Genomic DNA, 19,198 nt, shown 5'->3' on the forward strand with positions numbered 1-19,198 from the left:
TTCCTTCCTTTTGCATAATTTTGGAAAAACTTTGTGTTTTCATCCCCTGCTTGTAACCAGATTGCTCGGCTTCGGAGTCGCCAAGTTTCTTCCCGATCCTTTAGAATTTTGATCTTCTGATTTTCTAGTTCAATTAGCTGAGCCTTGGCATCAACAGTTGCAAAACCTTTGTTCTGATCGTCCTGTAGTGAAGCCAGAGTTTGCTCCACTGAAGTGAGGGTATTATCATCTCTCTTGGTTTTTTCCTTAGCCCATTTAATAGAGAGTTTTTTGAGCATTGTGAGGTTGCAACAGAACCCTTCAACCCAAGTTCTGCCTCTGGATGGCGGATGGAGTCGCCAGAAGTCATTAATCATTTGGATGTAGGATGGGTCTTTTAACCAGGTGGAGTTGAATTTGAAGGGTGCCCCTGGTTTTTTTTGTGGACCCAAGATCTCCATGAATATGGGGGAATGGTCTGATATCCCACCTGATCCCACCCATTGTCTGTAGAGGGATAGCTTTTGAATCAGAGAGTCCTTGATCAGGAATCTGTCCAGCCTTCTAGCCAATGCAGCTTCACCTATTCTCCGATTTCTCCAAGTGGGAAGGGGCTTGATCATTGGGATGTCCGTCAGATGATGTTGTTCCAGCAACATCTCCATAGTTTCAGTGAGCCTGTCCACTTGTGCATTGGCCCCCCAGGATTCTCCATATCCAATGGAGAAATTTAGGTCGCCTCCGATGATGAGATTTTCCGAGGACGTGATCGATAAGTTGAGAAGTCGATTCCAGTAGGCCTCTCTGTTGTGACATGGTCCATATACATTGATAATGCGGAGGTCCATTCCCAACTCAGATGAGAAAATATCCATACCGATGAAGTCGTCCCCTCCCCAGGAGGTCCTCAGGTTTATGGTGCGAGGGTTATATCCCAAGGCCAAACCACCTGAACGCCCAATTACATCCAAGGATTGAAATATCTAGCCAGGCTTCAGGGAGCCAAGTGTACAAGAGATAAGGTTAGCTTCTCCCAAGGTTTCTTGTAGAAAAATGATGTCTAAAGACTCGGATTCAAAAAGTCTTCTGAGGGCTAGTTTTTTGGGCGAGCTAGCCATGCCCCTGCAGTTGAAAGAGAGCCACTTCATGGGGGCAATTGTGCATGGGTGTTCGAAGCTCTAAGTACCTAGTCAAGAGAGGCTTGTCTGCCAGAGGCAACTTCCTTCCGCCCCGCTATCAGAATAGCTTTGGATAGGTGTGATTTTCGACCACAGATGGGCTTGTGGGGTGGAGGGGAGGGTAATAGGCCCAGTCCAGATGGGGATTTTCCATCCTGGGGTGTGGAAAGATGAGACCTTAGGTTGTAGGGGTGGGGAGTATCAGAGGGGAGAGATGGGGTGCATGAGGGGGCAGGGGGAAGGTCAAGGGGGAAGGATGGGGGGTGGTGGAGAAAGTCGGTAATACTGGGATTAGGGGACAGGGAATGGAGGTGAGGGTGCCATCCGATGCAGATGCAGAATGCACATGCGATGCAGAGAATGCATGTGAAGAAATAAAAGCAGATATCGGGGAAGGAGGAGTACCCGAGGTGCGAGCAGACTCTGCAGTAGCCCGCGACCTGGTCATCGATGGGGAGGGGGGCGAGGTCCCCTGGATGCAGCTTGAAATGTAGGTGTTTCCAACCCAATTGTTGTCGCAGCAGCTGGTGGAGTCGGCCCCGGGGTGGGGGCAGTGTTCTTTCCTGCAACATCTTCAGTTCCCATAGGAGGGTCCGTGTCCTTTCGCACCAGAGGGCATTCCTTGTAAAGATGCCCAACTTTGTGGCATCTTCGGCATCTGAAGGGGACACCTTCGTAATCCAGGATTTGAATTCTGGTAAAACGCTACCATTGCAGAGTAATTTTTTCCTCCAGACCTTCTCTTGTGTCCAGGTGCACCAGGACATGAGCTAATGTTTTGTTCCTAGATTGAATGTAGGATTTGTCGTAATCCAAATAAGTGCCCAGGGCATTTCCAATGCAGACGAAGACATCTTCAGACCAGTATTGCAGGGGGAGGCCAGGTAATCTGACCCAAAGTGGCCCAGCCCCGATCTGCTCTCGTTCAGGGTCGAAGAGCGGGCTCCATCGTTTCAATAAGACCGGGGCCATTTCAATGTGCCAGTAACGGGATAGAGCCAGGGTGGTGTATTCTTCCAGAGAGAAATGCAGTGCAAACCAGCCACGGGGAAGAATCTGAACTTTAGGGAGGTCCTTGAAGGTATTTCCCCAGATTTCTTTGACCCAACGACTGAGGCATTCAACAGTGTAGGCGTGGCCTCTAACCCTACCCACCAAGACTTTTCCAGCCGTGTTAACCACCTCGCCCATGTTGAGACCTTCGCCGAACTTGAGGGTGAAGTCCTTCCCGGAGGCCTTCACACACTTTGTTTTCCTTTTCCCTGATCTGGGCGCTGTAGGGTGGTCCAGTAGAGGGTCAGATGTACCCTGTGTCTCTTGCTGAGGGCCCTGTGCAGTGTGACGGACTTTGACAACCGGGGTTTCGAAACACCCTGAAAGTAAAGCCATGGATGCTACATTTCATAGTAATTTGTTTTTTAACATTTTAAATAAAACATTTAAATCAATGAGTTGTTTTAGAAATCTCTTTCAATATTTCTTTATTTATAATATTCCTATTTATAATATTGGTGAGAAAGGACTCTATACATCTTCGAGACAGATTAAACGAGACCATCCAGTGAGCAATTATTAGGAGATTTATAAAACGAGACCATGTATGGCGCTATAACCATCTACTGAACCATTATTAGGAGATTCATAAAAACGCTGTTTAGGAGTTGTTTAGAAAAACCCGTTTCGCACTCTTAGAATTTTGAATTCATCACATACCCTACCGCACAATCAAGCTTTCTTGAAAAGCATTTTCGCAATTTTAGAATTTTGAATATCCTACCGCATCATCATGCTTTCTTGAAAAGCATATTCACTGCAGGAAACTTGACTCTTAGCCACGTAAGATTCATAAAAACTAACCGTTAAGAAAAGCTGTAAAAGATGGCCTGGCTCACTATATATATAACTCATGCCCCAATTTCATTGACTGTATTTTGTTTTCCTCTGATTTTCTCTTAGGCGTTGGTAGTCTGGTGTGCCATGATTGAATGTGCGGAGCGCTCCAGTTTTTCTTTCTGTGTGTTTGTTTTTTTTTTTCTGTGTGGGTATGCCTGTTTGTTTGTGCTGTATGTCGTCATTATTGTTATGCTTTTGTGTGAGAAATCAACGTCTGTGAGTGAGAACCAGAGAGAGCAGAGCAGAGCAGAGAGGAAAAAGTTCTTGAAAAAAAGCAGAGAGGGAAAGATCCCGAGGCAGAGGTATTTGTGGGTGATCGCTGAACCAAACCGGCCAAGACAATCTCCATTCCTCCTGGTTAGATGGATGAGGTGAGGGAGATTTGGATCCGTTTGTTTAAATTTGATTTGATTTCTTAATATCAACAGTAATTGCAATTTTCCATATCTAATTCTCTTGTTTTTGTTTTGATAACTTTAATTATTTGCACAGTTTTTAGATTAAGGATGTTTTATTTGTTTATTTATTTTTTGTTTGAAGTTTTTCTTTGACAATAAAGAAATAACATAACTCTCAATCTCCTTCCCAGTTCGTCCCTGTGCTTATTCAGATTTGATTTCAATTGCAATCTGTAAGTAATTCATTGAGGTCTGATGGTGCTTTATTTGTTTATTTCTTTCTGCTTTCAGATATTTTGCTAACAGATAGAGACTCTGCAACGGGCAGCGTGAGCATCACTGCTATGGAGCGATACTCCTGAGGTAAGCCACAGTTCCTTCTCAATATATTATTGCTTGTGTTGTTCCGTCTATAACATTTATTATATCAATTTGTTTTGTAGATTTAAAAATTTTCAATTAACAATTCAGAAGTTATTCTAAATTTATTCCGAAAGTGCGATGAGGATTAGGTTAGCATGTGATTCTTCTTGAAAATCAATCATAATGAAACATAAGGGCAAACAAACAGCTCGGTGTGTTCCATTTTGGGCGTTTTTACAATCTTCAAACTCTATTTGATTCTAAACCCATAAATTGCATTCTGGACATACCCAAATAAAATTTATTCACGTAAATTGGAACTGGGTTTACGAGCATTATATGTAAGATGGGAGCAGGGTTTGTGGGAGTAGGGTTTGTGAGAGTCATATTCCTCCAGCAGTTATTTTCTCTGTTAAATTATGCAATCTGCTGGAGAAAGCTAAAGCTAAAGTGTAAAGCCAAAACATAGAACGTAGAAGACTCAAACTCAGAAGATTTTCAAATCTATGAATAAATTAGAAGATTGGTATGGCGTTTACAATTTTCTTTTCTCTCTACTGTGTTTTACTACCTCACCTTCTCAATTTTATTTCCAAATATTTGGCTTCCTCAGACATTGCTGCACTGCCATTTTCTACACATTTTTTCCACAAATCTAGAACAGTATTATCCTTCCATCGGAGAAGCCATGGCGACCGAGAATTGAACTTAAAACCTCTAACTCTCTGAAAACCCACACTCGATTCGTCGAAGCCACTCCATTTTGTTTATTCGTTTTAGCTGACGTGTACGGTGGACATACGTGGTATGGGTGCGTCTGATATGTTGGTTTATCTAATTAATATTTGCCTGCCAATATTAATGAGTGCTCCAAGCCTGTTAGTCGTTCCTTGAGCCCATTTGTTATCCGCTTGGTTGAAAGCTCTGGCCCCTTCCTTTAGTGCACTTTGGGTTTGACTGTGCACTAGCTCCTGCTTTTTACGATGGGAAACACCGCTTGCTCGCATACTCCCACTGCTGGTGGACGATGTCGCTGGTTGTGGTTAATCTTTAACGCGTCCTAAGTAAACAGCTGCATACTTTCCTGCTTCGTGAATGGGGTGTATGCATATAATATAAGGAGTTGTCTATAATGCGATTTTTTGGAGATTCCGGTGACAGAATCCGGCAGAAGAAATTGAGTTTGAATCTTGATTTGTTGCAGTTAAAATGGTTTTTTAACTGCATATTTGGATTCAGCACCCTGAAAAACCTCTAGGTCGCTTTCATTGTGCAGAAACTAGCTATCAAACTTGCGATTCCAATAAATTCCTGCCAGATTTCCACCGGAAAAACCCGCCAGAAAAACTTTCAAAAAATCGCGTTATAGACAACTACTATAATATAATACTTCGTTTTAGGTTACGTGTATGGGATTGTTGGTTTATTTTTATTTGACGTGTACAGTGGGACCAGACTACAATTCATGTGCTCAATAGCAGAGGTAAGTGTGTCGGGTTTGTTATTTTCTCTCGTGTATGGTGGGACCTTGGTCACCATCCAGGTGTTAAATCGACCTGCTTGGGCATCATTGAGGATGGTGTCGGTTACATGTTCAGACTTCCGGCTAATTTTCAGTCGCAGCTTAAAACCAGAAGTTATATTCTTAAAATTAAATTTTCTCATAATTAAATTTAAATGGTAGTTATTATATTAATGTAATGTACTTTGTGAGTTTATTTTTTTTTCGAAGGTGGCAAAACCTATCAAACTCAGGTGTCAAACCAACAGTGAGGACAGCCATCTCTGGCTGCTATCCGCGAATGTCGGTTTGACTCATCACTGTTATCAAGGAAAACCACGCCACCTGTAATAACCCGCTGGTGGTCCAATACGTTGTGCGTTTATTATTTACTTTGTTAGTGGAAAAAAATAATATCTTTTATTTTTAAGATTTAATTTTAGGTTAATCAAAGAAACACGAAAGTAAGTATTATTTTGCTATTGAAAAGTAATTATGTAGTTGATTGACAAATTTAATTTATATTAATATGTGAGAAATTTGAATAATATTGATGACTTATATATATAAAATATTTTTGTGTATATTAGCAATAATATATTTCAGTTTATTAGAGTTCAATATAATATAAAGATAAAAAAATAAGTAATATAAATGTGGAATAAAGAAATAAGTAATATAAATGTGAATTTTTAATGGTAAAAGAGTTTTAATATGAAATATATAAGATAGTAAAATATGAGAAATTTAAATTAAGTTTGAATTATGGATTATATATATATATATATTTTGTTAAAAATGTAAAAATGTGTATATCTATATATAATCTTCTTATTAGCAAATTGACATAAAAGGTGGTAGAAGGATTTATGATGTATGTGGTTTTTTTTCTCTTGCAAAATTAATAAAAAAATATTGAAAAAAATAATATATATATATATATATATATATAAAATTAATGTGTTCAACTTATAAAATATAAAATAATAATAAAATCATTTTTAATGAAATAAATTATAATAATATAATTTTATTTTAAAATAGATTAGAATAATAATAAAATTATTTTTAATAAAAAATAAGTGTAATACTAACAATAATACCAGAAATCTAATTATAATATAAGTAGCAGAAACCTATTTTTATAAATAAATCTAAATATAATCTAAATATGCTGTATAGATCTATTTTATAATCACAAAAAAAAAAAAAAAGAGTAAAGGTTTATTTTTCAATTTAAACATAAATTTAAAATAAAATTTAAACGATTATAGAATAATGTTCTAATTTCAGAAATAAAAATTATTAATTTTTTAAAAAGTAATTATCATTTTATTAAAACTTAATGTAATTACAAAAATAAATGTATAATAAAGTTTGACAAAAATAAGGAATTAAAGTTTTTAATGGTGAGACAAAAGAAGAATAACTAAATGAAAAATGGTTTAATAAATTTAAATTCCATTTATAAATTTTAGAAAATGGAAATATATTAATATATATAGCCTTTTGGCGATTACTATACTGTGCTAGAGGCTGGAACTGGATGATGTGCATATTTTTAGCGATTCAGAAACAACAATCGACTGGAACTGGATCAATAAAGGAATAGCGTATGCAGTGGATACACAAATTAAAGGAACTTTTTCGGTCGGTTACCTTCACCCATTTGCTGATGCTCTGTCTAAGGAAGGAAGGTCTCCTCATGGCTCCAGGACACACCAGGTATCGAAGCTTTCGATCCGGTTGCCTACAGGAAATGGGTCAAATTCCATGGCGTTGACTTCTGTTCCGCAGTTTCTGTTATGGTGAGGAGGACATATGTTTTTCCAAGCCGGGATTTTCTCTGTTCATTAAGGTTGCTGTTATGAACTAAGGTTTGACGCCCTGTTATATTGTGCTGCTGTTATGGACTACTCCTTACATTTTCTTTTTTAATATGTTCCGTGCTATGACGAGTTTATTGCTTATTAGGGCACACATTAATGTTTTCGGTACATTTACTCAGTTTTGATCTAGCATATTAGAGTTATATGTAAATTTGGTTTAGTATAAATCAAAGTTTGATTTGGTTTATATGTAAATTACATTTATATAAAGTTACTTTGATATTATAGTTTATTTATTTTTAATTAATTATAAATATTTTATATTTATATTTAAATTATAAGCCTTTTAATTTTTTGTAAATTATTTAATAATAAAATTAATGAATACAATTATGAACTTAACCTCAATAATATTTAATAATTTATTTATATGGTTAATTATTCATAATATATTATTATAATAATTTTTATATTCATTAACGTATAATTAGAATATTTTATAATTTAATATAATAATGCGGAAATAAAAAATCTATCTCAGAGTTATAGTAGAGATGTTATTATATGATAATGAGATTTATCTTATTAAATATAAAAAGTGTTTGATAAAATTAATTTTTTTTTACCTATTATTACATTTTTATTAATCTTTATTGATAACTATAATAATTAAATAATAATTTATTTTGAATTTTTATAATCATTATTAAATGTTGTACTTTATTAAATAATTATTATTACATTATATATATATATATATATTATTAATAGTTTATTTCATAATTTATTAATAGTTATTATAAGAAGGTCATCAACCTCACTCTAGAAGATCAAAAGTATTTCTCTATTTTAACTAGCTCAAAAAAGAAAATTAATATAGCAAAGATTAGAACGAATTCTCATGAGCTCCATAGTGAAACAGGTCGTTGGGCAGTTCCTAAAACGCCATGGACGGAAAGGATCTGCCATATATGTGAGAATAGGAACATCGAGGATGAAACCCACTTCCTCTTAGAGTACCCCGTGTATAACCACATTAGATCTCAGTTTCACAATCTTTGTTACAATACTGACCTTCCTAGCCTTTTACTATGTCAAAATTATAGTGAGCTCGGGAGGCTTCTCTCCAAGCTTTTTGAGCATAGGAATAAAATCTTAAATCAAAATAGATAATTTGTTTCTTTAGGTCCGATAGACCATTATTTGGTCTCAACGGACGTTAACCATCATCGTCATCATCATCATTTTATATTGTTTTTTTGAATAGTATTAATGATGATTATAATTTAATTAATAAATAAATTAATAATTTAATATGTCAATTGAATTTGTTTTAAATAGTTCGAAAAAAGATTTATTTATTTTATTTTATTTAAATTTCACCGTATATTATAAGTATTTTATATAAGAATATGTTATATATATAATCGAAATTAAATTAAATATATACTAAAATTAATAATAATTATTATAGCTATAAAAAAAACATAAATAATATTATACATTTATAAAATATTTTTAAAAATACAAAATAATTATTTAATATTTATATCACACAAATAAATAAATAAATATATAAATTATTTATGTTAAAAAATGAAATTATAATAATAAATAATATTCAAATAATTAGATATTAAAATAATTTAAAATAAAATAAAGAGAATGAATCTTTTCTCCAAATTATTTAAAACAAATTCAATTAATATATTAAATATATTTAATTATCAATTTATTCATTAATTAAATTATAATTATCATTAATACTATAAAAAATTAATATAAAATAAATTATTAATAATTTTTATTTATAATAAATTATATATATTATATTTCTTTTTATTATATATTAAAATTAATTTATATTAATAATTTTAGAATAATAAAATGGAGTTGTCTATAATGCGATTTTTTGGAGATTCTGGTGACGGAATCCGGCGAAAGAAATTGAGGTTAAATCTTGATTTGTTGCAGTTAAAATGGTTTTTTAACTGCGTATTTGGATTCAGCACCCTGAAAAACCCCTGGGACGCTTTCATTGTGCAGAAACTAGCTATCAAACTTGCGATTCCAATAAATTCCTGCCGGATTTCGACCGGAAAAACCCGCTAGAAAGGCTTTCAAAAAGTCGCGTTAGAGACAACTGCTAATAAAATTAAGAGATGCAAGAAGCATTACCTTTTTATTGAGAACCTCCTACAACAGAAGAAACCCCCCAGGAACCGAATGATAATGAGAAACACACGAGCGCACATCATCGGTCGTTTACGCGGCAGGGGTTGAAAAGAGATATCGGTCACAGCAAATGGAGAGTTCGTTGCAGTGGATTTTTGTTGTTTATTTATTCATCCACCAACTATTAGTTCATTTCAGCCAGTGGCATTCGGTTAAGTAGTTGTTTTTTTTTTTTTTTGCCATTTTTTTTTTTTGCTGACGTGACTTTTTATGTATTTATGTCTAGTGAGGGTATTAGATAAACTTCAACTTCCGAAAGCATGACACAGGAAGAAACTGAACAAGACCACATACAGAAAATTCCAAGAGCCGAAGTATTTTTGGGTGTTCAATAGCTGAAGCAAACTGGCTAACACAAAGTCCATTCTTCTTCTGATTGGATGGATGAGGTGAAGGAAATTTGATTTCCTTATATCAGCAGCAATTGACAGATTTAATTCTATGGTTTTCGTTTTAGTAATTTCTTTAATTTCTAGACTTTCGCATTAATGCCGTTGGTTTGTTTAATGATTTTCTGTTTCCCGTTTCTACTATATATATACACTTTTACTATATATAGAGAACTTTAGCACTGTATGCAAAGGGTGGAATAACATTCTGCAAGATATATAATGTAACTCTTTCCCAACACCTCACTGTTTGTGCTTATTTATGGTGTTATTATGATTCGATTAATAACAATGGCAATCTGTAAATAATTCATTCATCTATATGTAGATTTTTAATGAGGTAAGAGAGTATGTTTTGTGCTAGCATATAGAGGGAATAGAGGATTAAGTGCAAACTGCAGAGTGAACACGACTGCAGAGGAAAAAATGAGTTTGCTATGGACCAATGTTTTCAAGGTGCTCTGTAGCTGCTTTTAAGAGCAATGATTTCATTTTAATAGCAATGATTTCAAGGTACTTTATAGCTGTTTTTAAATATTTTCTTGTTGGTGCTGTAATTGATAACATTTATTTATTTGAGATTAAAAATACATAATTATTCTATAATTTTTTTGCTAAACCTTTTTACTTGTTCCTATTGTAATTGATAACATTTATTTGAAATTAAAAATATATAATGTATTCTATATTCTTTGCTAAGTAATTAAAGAAGTAGTAATGAGGATTAGATTAACGTGTCAATGCTCTCCGCGTTACATCAATCATAATGAAACATAAATTTAAAATCATCATTAAACATAAACTTAAAGGGGGACCTTGGAGATAATGAAACATAAACTTAAAAAGGGACTTTGTACCAACAAAATTTCTGAATAAATAACATGTGATATAGGCTAGAGTTTTAGTATCATTTTAAAATGCAACAAACATATAATTCTGGCTGATTACACTTTCACATATTTCATGATGGCCATCTTCATATAAAATATATTCATGTAAACTAGAGTTGGGTTTTGAAAATTATATGTAACAAAGAGGCCAATTACTAAATCTTAATAATGTCAGGTGAAGAACTAGAATTAAAAATAATTAATTACTAAATCTTAATAATGCAAAACGAAGAACTAAATGAAAAATAGTTTTAGGACTTCTGACGGGTCATCCCCTCTTATTACTTAATCTTAAGAATGCGAGGTGAAAACTAGAATTAAAGATGGTTTCAGGACTCTGTGCGAGTCATTTCCTCTCGTCAGGTACTGAATTTTAATAATGAAAAGTGAAGAACAGGAATTAAACATGATTTCAAGACTCGGGGCAACCAAACAATTTTAATGCTTAAATGCAGAAAAGACGTAAAACATAAAAATAGAAAACTGAGACATACATTTTCAAATCTATGATGACATGAGGGCATTGATCTGGCGTCACAAATTTTCCCTCACTAACATCTTTTCTTTCTTTTTACTATGTTTTTTCTACTTACCCTTCTCAATTTTGTAATTAACCTTGTTAACATGGCCGCACTTCCATTTTCCACACATTTTCGATGCACATCCAGAATAGTGTTATATCTTCGCTCCATCTAAGCCATGGCTGCTGGAAATTGAACTCAAAACCTCTATCTTTCTCAAAAATCACTCTCCATTCTGTTTATTAGTTTTAGCTGACGTGTATGGTGGAGGTAATTTTATGTGACGTGTACAATGAAACCCGGTTATGACCCCCTTGTTCAATCTACCCAGAGCTCAATGTGTTAGGTTGTTATTTTTTGACATGTACCGTGGGACCCGACCTACATGTTCAATTTACCGATGGTGTAGCGTACATGTTTAACAATCTAAAAAAGCAAAAAATATATATATTTTTAAGATATAATTTTCTGTTAATCAAATTTAAAGGGTGGCAAGTGGATTAATAAATAGTTATATTCTAATTTAGTAACGGGAAAACCTATAGTAAAAACAATTTTTAGTCAACGTTTCACATCTCAACTTATATTTTTAAGATTTAATTTTCTTTTAGATTTTAGATTGAAGAATGGTCAATCTACCATTAAATTAATATTTATTTTGTTATTCAAAAGAAATAATAAGTTATTTTATATGGTTTGTATCTATAATATTTAATTTTGTTATTGAAAAGTAAAAATAAAAAATTTAGTTTATATTAATATATTGGAAATTAAATATAATATATATATATATATATTATTTTTTTTGGTGTATACAAATAATTATAATATATTGTATGTAAAAGAGTTTTAATATGAAATGTATAGGTTAATAAGATATGAGATTTTAATTTGGGTTGGATTTGTAAATTTTTAATTCTAAATACTATATACAAATAAAAATAAAATAAGTTTTGTAATAGTTTATATGTAATATCACTTTTTTGAGAGATTGGTGACCATTATATCCATAAAATATATGTATCTGACAAATTTAATCTAAAAGATCACTTCCTACCCCAAGAAACTCGACCAATTAAACTAGTCTTCAAATTTAAAAATTTAAATATATTTTAATTTATTAAAAATTAAAAAATACAAAAGAAATAGGTCCTATGTAATTAATAGGTCTACTACTTATAATGTATGGAGTAATAATAAAATTATTTTTAATCCAAGAAACCATAATAATAATAATACAATTTGATTTTAAGATAAATTAGAACAATAATAAAATTATTCTCGATAAAAAAATGTAATAATACTAAAAATCTATTTTTATTATAATTATATTAAAATAAAATAAATTTATTTTTATATAAAAATTTAAATATAATATAAATATATTGTAAAGACTAAAAAATAATAAAATACAAAATATAAATATTTAAAAAAAAAAAAAATTGTAAAGTAAAATTTAAAAGATTAAAGTATAATGTTTTTATTTCCAAAATAAAAGGTATTAAGTGTTTTTAAATAATTATTAATTATTAATTTTACGGCATATTATAAAAAGTAAAAGCATAATAAAGTTTTATCTAAACCTATGGGTATATTGAATTTTCCCTTTCGATTGTTTTATTGTGGTTATTATCAAATTTGTTATAAAAAATTAAAGTTTTTAATTTTAAGAAGCTTGTTGGTCTTCGTTAATCTTTTTGGGTTTTCTTGGGTTAAATTTCTATTGATGTTGTTGAAAAATTTGATTTTGTTCATTTCACAATATTTTTGATAACTTAGTAGTTTAGTCAAAGATGCTTACTATATAATTTTTATACACATTTTTTTTCATTATTTTTTAAAACTATATTATAAAAAAAACTCTTAATTTAAAAGAGTTTTACTAATAGTTAATATTCATTTAATGTGATGATTTTATGATACATATTGATATCATATTTTTAATAAAAATAATATAGGAATAATGTGATGATTTTATGATACAAATTGATATCATATTCTTAATAAAAATAATATATATTTTGATAAATTAGAGATTAAGATTTTTAATGGTTAGACAAAAAATAGCGTAAATTTATAAATATAATTTATTTTAATTTTAATTTTTAAATACATTTATATTTGTATTTATTTCTCTTTTAAAATTTAAATTTATTATTTTTTATATTCAAATTTTAATAATAAATATATTCTATATAATATTAATGAATAAATTATTATTATTTTTAATTAATTATAATTATTAAATCATTAAATTCATTTAAATCGTGATTTACTTTTCTTATCTAATCCATTAGAAGCACTTCACATTTATATTCCAATTAAAAGCACTTTCGTTTTTTTAAAGGCACATTTATGATCTCACCTAAACCAGTCGATTAGAAGCACTTAGAAGCACTTCACATTTATATTCCAATTAAAAGCACATTTATGATCTCACCTAAACCAGTCGATTAGAAGCACTTAGAAGCACTTCACATTTATATTCCAATTAAAAGCACATTTATGATCTCACCTAAACCAGTCGAGAGATCACCAAAATCAATATAAGCTTGGATTCCTTAGGATTTCTTCACCATACTGTTGATGCCCCGAAAATCGTTGTATCAACATTGGGGGATAACCACCCGGTCCGGACCTTAATACAGCTCCTTTTCCGTTTGGAATGGTGGCTCCGACTGGGAATAATGGGACCAATTTCCCAGAAATGAATAAACGGAATGAATGAATGATTGATTGACTAATCTAATGATAGGTGAATAACTTAATTTATTAGCGAAATAAAAAGAATTACTACTAATCCCGGGAACTATTGTACTTTGAAGTGTAGCGCTTGATGATCTATGTTTATTAACAGGCATGTAGATGACTCCATCTAATAAACATGGACATTTACTCATTCAAGGATTACTTTGCTTAAATAATTAAACAAGGTGATTAACGCAATATTGCTACACTCATCATTTATATCATCAATACATATATGATCAAAAGAAAAGCATTACCATAAACATCCAATAGTGGAGGGAATAAAGAAATGCTGTTAAAACACACATATATATTCGATAATAGCAAAGGCGATCAAATAACAATTCATATAAAAAGAATGGATTCAGACATAGATAGTAGTACCATATGAGCTGCGAGTCACTCTCCAACATCAATCGCTATTTGAAATTCTTCCTCTAACGCAGAAATACTTTCAAACAAAGACAGTAGTGCACATTTGCATAAAAGCTTCTTTGCCAAAATCAGAATGATTGGTCCAGTTTTATAAAAGAATATGCCTAAAGCACAGTAGTGCAACTTCAGGTTTTAAGTCAAGTACAAAACTTTACGACCCTTTCTAAAAACATGAAAGGGTCTATAAATACTGAATTAAACTAACTATCTATGAAACTGAAATCCTACTTAATTGGTATCAAATGATTTTGAATATCTCCTTCTCAGCAACCTGGCAGTCGGCGGCATGAATCATCAAGTAGGCTGTTTGCCTTTAAACTTGAGCTGACTTATTGCAAGCATTGGCTCCACTTCGGGCGGTCTGTTGAGGCAAGAGTTAAGCTGGGTGGCATAGGTGGCATCCTGAATATCGGGGATAATATACCCAATTTCATCTGTAAGGCATTTGAGGGCGGCTCTTTGACTGTGTGGTTTTACCAAGAAGAACCAATAGGTATCCCATGTTAAACTGTTAATTCCAGCAATTAATCTCCCCTTTTCCTCTAGATCTGGATAACATGACTGCTCCAATGTTTTGACCGCTGTCAATTTACCTGGAGTGCATTGGGAAATCATGTTTGACAAGTAGAGAGTATTATTAACCAATTCAACCAAATTACTTGTGGTTGATTTGCACCTTGAAATTGCCCTCTTTGCTTTCATTAACTGGGACTGCCATTCTGTAAACAATATTTCTTTATGTGACTCTAAAATTCTTGGTAAATTTGCCGCTTGTCCCTGATCGGTATCTTGCCAGTCAAGGAATTCAGTTAATGTTTCTTCAGCTTGATCTAATTCTGTTCTAGCCTTTTCTGTTCGTTTACTTATTGATGCCGTCAATTCGCATAGTGGTTCCGCCTGGGCGATTTGTTGACATAGAAGCTTGATTTGTGCTATTAATGCCTTATTTATCTATAATGCTTCTAATTTGAATTTGGTTATTTGTGGAACGCCCTTTGTCTTCTCAAGCTGTGTTGATAGTTGAGCAATCTGCTCATCTTTTGACTTCAGCATTTGTTCATTTGCTGCCCTTAGTTGTGCCAAGGCTTCAGACAACTCTTTCTGCTTCTGGATTGCGCTGTGATCAATCCTTTGTTACTCTTCCCGCAATTGTTGAGTTAATTGATTATTTATTTGCTGTTGTGTTAACAATTGCTGTTCTGCCTGCTCCGCTTTCTGCTGTGCTTCTGTTAGTTGTGCTTGCAATAAAAAGATTTCCTGGTCTTTCGTTTTTAATAAAAGACTCACCTCTAATGCCTTGTCTATTGTTGCTGCCGAATAGGCTCCAGCATATTGTGATAGTTTTTTTAGGTCATCAAAGGGGTCAAATTCCTCCTTCCAAACCACATTGCCCGTGACCGTTTGTTCTAGGAAAAGGGAAGGTTGATCAGTCCTTCTTCTCTTCCTCTGTCGTTTTACCACAGCCTTGTGCCTTGGGCTATAGAAGACATCCAAGGGAGGAATTTCTTCTATCTGCAAAATGATTTGATCGGAGGGGTCCTTTGGGATTATTTCTACTTCCTTTGAACTGGGTAGGCCGCTGGTTCCACTTGCAACCTGTTGTGAAGTGGTTTCCTATGTATCTGCTGCTTTCGAGGTTTCGGTGTCCTTTGAACATTCAAGACTACTGATAATTGAATCAAATTGCTGCCATTCCTGGAGCAATTTTGGATCAATATGAGTATCCACATTCACCTCTATGTTGCTCTGTTTCTGCTCTTTAGTCTGGGTCTCCTCCCGCACTTTCTCCTGTTCTTTGTTCTGGGTTTCCTCCTGTACTTTCTCCTGTTCTTTTGTTGTAACCGGAGGTTCCTTTGAATGTTGTTGTTCAGGCTCGCTTGGTCTTGTTACTGGGGTTGTTGCTAATAGATCTAGAGGCAGAGTTTGCAACCTCTATTCTCTAAGTCTGTTGAATTCAGTTAACCCTTCATCTTTGTATTGCATTATGGCCAGCGATCTAACCTGATACATTGATTCAGCTGAAGAGAACAGGTCGTCAAACTTATCTTCTACATGATCAAACTTTGTTAATTTGGCCTGTTCAAGTGCATTATATGCGACTTTGTTGGGATCAAATCGCCTATTTGGGAGAGTCGCTAGAGTTAATGATTTCATTTTCGTAGCTTCTTTTTCTGCATGTTTGAAATCATGCAAAGTGTAGACACCACATCTCAGAGGAAAGGAGGGCCAGACCTGCTTCTTATTTTTCTTGAGAGTTTGTGTAACTCCCTCGGCAATAATCTGATAGGCTATCTCCCTTGCTAGCAGTTTTCCAGGTATGTACAAAGGAAGGACAAGAGGTTCGGCTTGGCTGCCGAAATTCTTACATAAGTAAATTTCTCCTCTCCGAACCATCTTCCTATTGATGTTAAATCAATCCCTGCTTGGTAAGAAATTTTGGGAGCAGGTTTATTAAAAATAGAATAATGAATGGGTAACATGAAGCCATTGCAGACTTGGTACAAATGGTGCTTATAGGAAGTCTTCCACAATTTCTGATGGTATATGTGAATAGACGTGGGGTCTTGTGGAGTCCACCTCTAGCCGAGTACAGGAAACTCAGAATTAAAACACAAGGTATCTAGAATATAAGCACTGTAGTAGAATGGGGGAATAATCCTTTCTGAGACGGAAGTTTTAGTTCTAAAACTAAGAACTGTTGTCACTAGCTTATCTGACAGTATGGTTGCCCAATCCATTATCTCACTATTACATGCCGCTTCCATCAAGGGAACCATTTCTATAGTGAAATTAGCGGAATCGTGCAACCCCCACAATCTACATATCATTATCCCAGCATAACAATATGGAGAACATAGAGAATCAACAATGTACTTACCAGAAGTTTCATGCTTGTGTTTCGCCGGATTTTGCCTCCATTCCCGAATGGGTTCGGATTCAGTTTCGTTCTCATTTCGGAATTTCTCCAGAAATGCCTTGTTGTATTTCTTCTTTGGCTCAGGCAAATGATACATTTGCCTCAAATCTTCAGCCTTGAATGAACCGAAGATTCTCCCATCTTTGGTGCAAAAAGTTCTGTCTGTGATTGGGATTTCCTCAATTTCCCACTTTACTACATCCGTATATGGGAGAATTTGCTCCCGAGCTGCTATCCGATGAAGGAAAGGGTCGGCCAAGTCTTTCAAAGTACCATCAGATTTTCTACTGGAACCCACTGTAGCTTGTACTGTCGTCACCTTTGGTTCTTCAGCTTCGATCAAATTATAGGTACTTTGCCAAGTGGTCTTGGCAAGTCCTGAACATGTAGTATCAGATATTAATCCTTTCTTTTTATTTGCTGGATCAGCGACGGCTTGTCCTGTGGCTGGTGCAGTGGAAGCGACTGTGGTTTTCTTAGACTTCTTCCCCATTCTGCTTGAATCTATTACTTCGGAAGAATTCTGCACAGTAGTGGAAATAAGCGTAACACAGAGAATTGGTAGCGAAAACCAAATACGAGTGAGATATATTGATCAATGCATGATGAGGGATTAACTTTAAAGTGGCCACGGATACAATCTATGAGAAGATTTTTTAAGCTTACTATTTCATTAAATGGCCATTAAAACCTGTCAATCCTTTAAATGCTCATCATATCTCTTATCGGCCGCATGATTTGTTTAAGCGTGCCTTGGACATTTTGGCGGTTGAGCGCAGGTGAATCACTGTTTGAAAGATAAGGCCTTAAATACGAATTAATCGTAATATCTCTGCTTTAACGGCTTTTTGAAGTTTGCGCTTTTGGCTTTATCGCAATCGGGTGTCGGGGAAAACTTAAATCTTCATGTTGACACCTTTTGAAATCCCCGATCGCCGATAGCGATATCGCATCGCATCGCATTGGGAGTATGGGCACTTTAAAAAGCATGCATGGTATATCGCCGATCGCCGATAGCGATATCGCATCGCATTGGGAGTATGGGCACTTTAAAAAGCATGCATGGTGTATCGCCGATCGCCGATAGCGATATCGCATCGCATCGGATCGAAAGGCACTTTAATTATGGGAACTTATGATTGCCGATGTCCGATAAGCTATTGCATGTTATCGCGTCGGAGCAAACCAATGGGTTTCTAAGTTATGCCTCCTTTGTTATTGCGATATGCGATCTTGCGATCGCTTTATCACAATGATAAAAGATTGATTATTTATATTATAAGACCAAAATTGGTTTGTCAAAAAGGTTTTTTATAATGTTTTCATTTTGTTTTCGAACCTTTTTGAATAATACAAAGTTGATACCAATCAAAACTAAAAGGGACCCATTTCATATGATAGTTTTGTGAATAAAAATGATATGAAATGGGGGGTTGTTGTAGAGCACAACACATACCTAGAGGAAATTTCCTGTCTCTACCCACCTGTCAAGATCTTCCTGGAGAAAACCATCTCCACCCTCAACCCTTGGGATTTTCCTACAACCACCTCAACATGATCCAAAATCTACCACAATCCAAAGCTCAACCAAAGGTAAACCTACTACATTATGGCTATCTAGAAAATGGAAAGGAAAGGCTATACACCACAATCAATCCAATAAAATCCCATGCCATTGAAAACAAAATTACCAATAAAGAAAATTCACAAACCATGCATTCAAATCTCAACAAGATAATCAAACATGCAACCTATTACCTGTAAAATTCTTCTACTGGCTGCTCTTTCTTTGCTTGATTTCTTCCCTTACTTTTACTGTCCAATATTCTTCTTGCGCTCCCTTTTTTTGTTGTTGTTTATTCCTTTCTTTCTTATGTCTTGCATGTTTCCAAGTGCTCTCTTCTCTTGTTGTAGTGTTCTCT

This window comes from Pinus tabuliformis, chromosome 7 (assembly GCF_031772625.1).
Source record: "Pinus tabuliformis cultivar Carrire ecotype Pingquan chromosome 7, CPIR1, whole genome shotgun sequence".
In the NCBI taxonomy this organism is placed as follows: Eukaryota; Viridiplantae; Streptophyta; class Pinopsida; order Pinales; family Pinaceae; genus Pinus; species Pinus tabuliformis.